The sequence below is a fragment of the Pan paniscus genome, chromosome 13 (assembly GCF_029289425.2).
Source record: "Pan paniscus chromosome 13, NHGRI_mPanPan1-v2.0_pri, whole genome shotgun sequence".
In the NCBI taxonomy this organism is placed as follows: Eukaryota; Metazoa; Chordata; class Mammalia; order Primates; family Hominidae; genus Pan; species Pan paniscus.
The window spans coordinates 28088613-28094804 of NC_073262.2; positions in this window are offsets into that span (position 1 = coordinate 28088613).

Here is a 6192-nt window from a genome sequence, read left to right on the forward strand (position 1 = left end):
AGTAAAATCATTCTTTCAAAATTCAGGTTGATGGCATTTTTATAAATTCAGTTTCTTCCAAATCATGGTGGACTTACTATGAGTTTAATTTATGTGCACGTCATTTGTTAGAAAGCCATACCTGATTGTTTTCAAGACATGCCTTTCTGTATAGACTTATTTACTCTGGGATTGGGCTTCTGTGAGACCATACTCTTACGAAGCTGAGGAGCTGTATTTTTTAGTTTGAGAGAGAACTAGACAACATATAAATTCTTTCAGATTTCTTAACAAAGGATTACAGAGCTACGCACTTGAATTGATTTTTTTTCTTTTTGATGCCTCATTTTACTTTGAGAATTTTTACTGGATGGAAAGACAGAAGATACGAAACAATTATATTTTCCCACCCAGAAAATTCTGTCCCCTCTGTGTTCCCTCAAAATTCTCCTTGCAAGCTGGCCATGTCTTTATTTAGACCATTTCTTTCTTCTTGTACCTATATGTAGCTAGGACCAACCATCTGACATTTCAACATTCTGTGGAGGTCTCTTTAGCCAAAATCAAAAGTTCATTATATACACTGGCCATCTTTCAAGTTTCTATAGGCAACACTTTTGACAAATATTTTATTCTCAAAAATACAGATCACCATTTTTTTTCCTAACCTCCAATAACAATTTGATTTTTTTTCTCCGCATTTGCTAAGAGTTTGTTTGCCATTTTTCCATCCTCTGCTCAGTGCTTACTGCCAATGGCACTTATTTTAGATTTTTGTTATGGCAGCACCTCAATTCTAGGAACCAATTATTTCTGCATCAGTTAGCTTTTGCCATGTTAAAAAAATCACACAACTTCGCAGCTTAAAACAACCATTTCTTTTATTTTTTAGCACATAATCCTGCTGGTCATTAATATGGACTGGGCTCAGCTGAGCTTGTGTTTGCAGTCAGCTGCCAGGTCAGCTGGGGACTACAGGTCTAGAATGGCCTCAGCTGGAGCTGCTCACCTTGGTTCTGTGTTTTCTCATCATCCTGCAGGATAGCCTGGGCTTGTTCTCATGGTGACTGGTCAGAGTTTCACGAGAATTAAGAGAGGCAAGCTAAGGTTTTTGGGGCCTAGACCTGGAACTAGCACACTGTCACTTATGCTGCATTTTATTGACCAGAACAAGTTACAAGGCTAGCCAAAACATAAGAGAATGGCAAATAGACTCTAGGTCTTACATTGTAAAAGATATAGATATTCAGAGTATACAAGAATTAGGGATCTTCTTCCAATATACCATACCTCTCACTATTAGTAAATTTTGTTACCATTACTGTTTTCTCAAAAACACTATTAAATTTTTATTCCATAGAAAAGCATGACTGTGGCTTCACCAAAACTTTTCGGCTTCCTTGAGCATAGACACTAATTTTCTGACCACACAACCTGACCATGTATGTGTTAGTATCCTACTCCAGATCCTTCTTACTGGTCTGCTTGTTTCAGTAGGCAGCTCCTCAACTGACTTTTGCCTACCTACCTGCCTCCATCTTTGTACAGCTCTAACTGGTTGAATCCAGACCTGTAGACTTGCTTGTCTTTGGATGGCTTCTGATCTTCACCCACCTTATAAGCAACAGCAGCACCAATCAGCCTGTTGTTGGAAGGAAGGCCCACCTACATAACTTCTGCATGCCCCACCTCAGTGGTGATCATGTTCCACAGTCCCCTCTTCCATTTTGCACCTTCTTCTGATCAGCTCCACTACTAAAAGTAGGAAAAATTTGTTGAAAATATGAAGTTCTTCAAAAACTAGCTATGCAGAGAAGAGAAATACAGCTTCTACCAGTTCAATGGTGTTAACTCCGTGAGTTAGGCCCAAAGACCTTTTTTTCAAGCCCAGAAATTGTTGTAAACTAGATGTGAGGCTTTGGTTACTTCTTTGACTTTCAAGTCTCCAATCTTTATTATGTCTGATTTTTGTCCTTTCATTTGTGTTTTTATGGACAGTTCTACAAAGGAAATATGAAACCTACTTGAGAACATTCAAAGAAAATGGTGAAGATACAGAATTACACCAAAAGGCCACATGTTCATTAGGATGGAGAATAAAATCACAGTGTGTCTCAAGATCTATTTAAAACTCCATTCTATATTTACATATGAATACTTGCTTTTTCTCTGATTTTTTTCTGAGAGCATAAAATAATTTTGAGATGATTCTGAATGTTTTAAGTTAAAGAATTAAGAGCACAAGAATCCTTTATAGTTCACATAAGCACACACGCACACATACACACATACTAACACACATTTATTTCTCTTTCTAATCCACATTTGTTGGTCAACAGTATAGATGATGAAAAGAATATCCTCCCTCATTATATCAAATAGCTCCACCAGCTTGGCTATGAATTTTACCCTGAAATAAGCAACATACACACACACATGCACACATGCATACATCCTTCTTTCTTTAAGTAGAAAACAGCCCTAATTTTGATTCAATTCAATAAAATATACTGTTACAAAATTAAGAAATAATTGAACAGTAGTTTTGAGAGTTAATAATGCAAAATCAATATATTATACTTTTCTTACTGCCCGTGATGTAATATTTAGCAAACCAGTATTTATTATTGGACTAATGGTAACACAATTGACAACACACTGGGATATTATGGGAATTTCCTGTCATACGAGTACACCCACTTCAATTTGAGCTCTACTGGAAAAATCAATGCTTAGAAAATGCAAAAGGGAAACAATGACTACAACAATTTTTTAAATGTCTAAGATATTATTACATGGTTTTTTTTTGTAAGCAAAACTGAATAAGAATAGCTTTATTTCCTAGAAAAAGCTAGATATACTCCTAAAATAAAGTTGCATATGATTTAAAAGTAGATTCTCATTCATCTGTGTTCTCCGACCTTTATTAACTTTAAGTAAAATATGTAATAATTTGAAAGTAAAAATTGAAGAGTTCAACTTTAAAACGAAAATACCTCGAAATAAAATCCTTTCTCCCCATGAAACATTTGTTTTGCTTCATGCATGTTAGTTCATAGGCTTTCCCCCTTGAGTCCCCAGTGTAACATTAAAGAGAATTTAAACATTTCTTTCTCAGCACGGAAGCTTACGAGCTGAATAAGATGGTAACATAAGCAGAGACTCACAAGGTAGTCCTCCCTTCCCACCTCAGACCAACTTGCAGATTGACATTCTCCTATATCAGACCTGAGGATGATATCTAGTCAAAATCTTTACTTGTCCAACAAATTGTATTATTCAAAAAATAAACATACTCTCTAATCTCTTTGCTGTAAAGTAAATGAGCTTTCAGAACAATTTTGATTATACAGAGTTAAACTGAAATGCCTTAAAGTGTATAACAAAGTTAGTTTAGAGATAGTGCCAAAGGTTGGTATGTGAAAGTCAATATGGCTCTTGTCCTTTGGTGAAGACATGGAACACAAGGTTTCAGGAACAGAATTAAGCTTCCATTTTTGGACGTATGATGGAAGCTATGTCTTATTCATGGAGGTCATAAACTCAGGAAACAAAGATCAATAATTTTTGGAATTCCCTGAGTCATGAAGCAATACACTTCTGACCAAGAAGAATCACCTGCTGTGGAGATTTGGTCTGGACCTGATATGTTTGCACTGAAGTCGTCTCTACTCAGATCAAGAAAAAAATGTTTGAATGGGGGTGATTCAATTCAGAGGGAAACACAGTGAAGCAGTTTGAGAATTCTCTCATTTTGGCCTGCTATACATTATATATAATTTTGGGTTTTTTTATTTATTTTGTTTTATTTATTTTTAATTTTATTATTATTATACTTTAAGTTTTAGGGTACATGTGCACAACGTGCAGGTTTGTTACATATGTATACATGTGCCATGTTGGTGTGCTGCACCCATTAACTCGTCATTTAGCATTAGGTATAGCTCCTAATGCTATCCCTCTCCCTCCCCCCACCCCACAACAGTCCCCAGTGTGCGATGTTCCCCTTCCTGTGTCCATGTGTTCTCATTGTTCAATTCCCACCTATGAGTGAGAACATGTGTTTGGGTTTTTAAGATTCTGTTTAGGAAAGATATATAGAATGTAGCATGCTATAAAAATAACTGGATTAATTGGTACATTTTGTTATTCCACTTCTTGAGAAAATGGAATCCAGATTCTAATTTTATTGACAGTTATGGCATTCCAGTAAAATTTTATAGTTGATTGATATACCTACGTAGATTTATGTAACAAATATTTGCCCTAATTTTATGATATACAGTGGACTCCATGTGAGAAAAAAAAAAAATCTACCTTAAAACTGCTCTTTGTAGCTTACTAAGAGATCTATTTTCTCCCAAATTTACATAATCACAGAGAAAGAAACTATTCTAGTGTGACTAATTGTAACAGTAATCTGTCCTGCTTTTGGAGCATGCTTTTGTTTGTCAGATGTACCGTACAATATTACAGGTAGCCATCTCCCCTGACTCTTCACTCCCTAGAACAAGCAGCAGGTTACAAATAAATTCGACCTGAATAAGAATCCAAATATAAAAAAGGAATATTACCAATTTATTTATAAAGTGCAAGTTTATTATAATAGTGATATTTCGATAAACTTCTTGTATCAAGAAGAATTATGGGCTGGGCATGGTGGCTCATGCCTGTAATCCCAGCGCTTTGAGAGGCCAAGGAAGGTGGATTGTTTGAGCTCATGAGTTTGAGGCCAGCTTGGGCAACATGGTGAAACCCTGTTTCTACAAAAAAAATACAAAAATTACTGGGCGTGGTGGTGTGTGCCTGTCAGCCCAGCTGCTTGCAAGATTGAGATGAGAGGATGGTTTGAGCCTGGGAGGGAGAGGTTGCAGTGAGCCCAGATTGGGCCACTGAACTGCAGCCTGGGTGACAGAGTCAGCACTTGTCTCAGAAAAAATACCGAAAAAACAAAAAACAGAAGATTTATGAACTTTACTTAGTCGTATTTCTTTCATTATTTTTAGTCTTAAACCAGGAATGTTTTATGAATAGATTTAAAACACTTGAAAATGCATTGTTTGGTATTTTAGAATGTGTCTTTACTAGTGTGTTAGTGGTTGATAAAGTGCACATAGGCAACAGTTTGTTTTTCGTGTAGCTAAACATGATTACTACAAATGAGGAACAAATCTCTCCAGTTCTTTCATTGGACTTCATGATTCATTGAGTAGCATACAATGAATAGCACCAATTTTTATTGGCAATATCTTTCTAATATCTTTATATAGTGAAACAAATAGCTCTGACAAAAAGTTTTTTTAAAAAATAATATGTGACTATAGACATCTCTAGTTACTATTTTAATAAACTTAGAGCAGATATTTACAACTGCTCTATTATGAATGTTGGTTAATATAGAGAAATTTGCATAAAATAGTATATTCTTTAGATCTGTTAAATTTTGTTTTTTAAAATAATATACCACTTTGTCTTTATAGTAATTTGCTGCTGTTGAAATAAAAACAAATCCTGTTGAAATAAAAAGGTTGGATCTGTCCACCTCAACATTAAGAAAATGCAGAGTGAATAAATCTCATAATATGTCTAACTTTTGCATGTAAGTGGCTTCCAACAAGAACATATAAATTAAATAAAATATTCTTAGATTTTATAGGAAAAAAATCCTAATTTCTTACTAGAAAGGATATGTAGAGAGAGGCAAATCTGTGAACCAGAAGGAAGCAGGGCTTGTTGTCAGTCTTGATTATTGGCTTGATTCCATGTTGAAATTTATTTAATATGGCTTATTATATTTAATTATTAATGCTTAATATGTGCTTACTATGGATCAATCATTTTATAAAAATTTACCTCTCATAATAGACCTCAAACCTATACAATTAAAAGCATATTAAAGTGAAACTTCCTTTACTTTCCTTTTGGCTTATTAGATAAGATTAGCACTTACCTAATATAATAGATAAGTACCCACCATTGCAAAGTGAAAGTGAAGCACCAGATGACCTTGGGAGGACAATTGAAAAAACTGACTTTGTATAAGTTTAGCAGTTCTCAAGCATCACCCACCTTTAGGCTATAGAAATGGAGGCTAAGGATTGCACCAGAGGGTTTAGACATTAAAGGCGTGAATTCTTTGAAGAGAATATTCATGACTACGCATTTCCTCCTTTTACCTCCTGGGGATATTTGTTGGGAGTTTTCACTCTGATC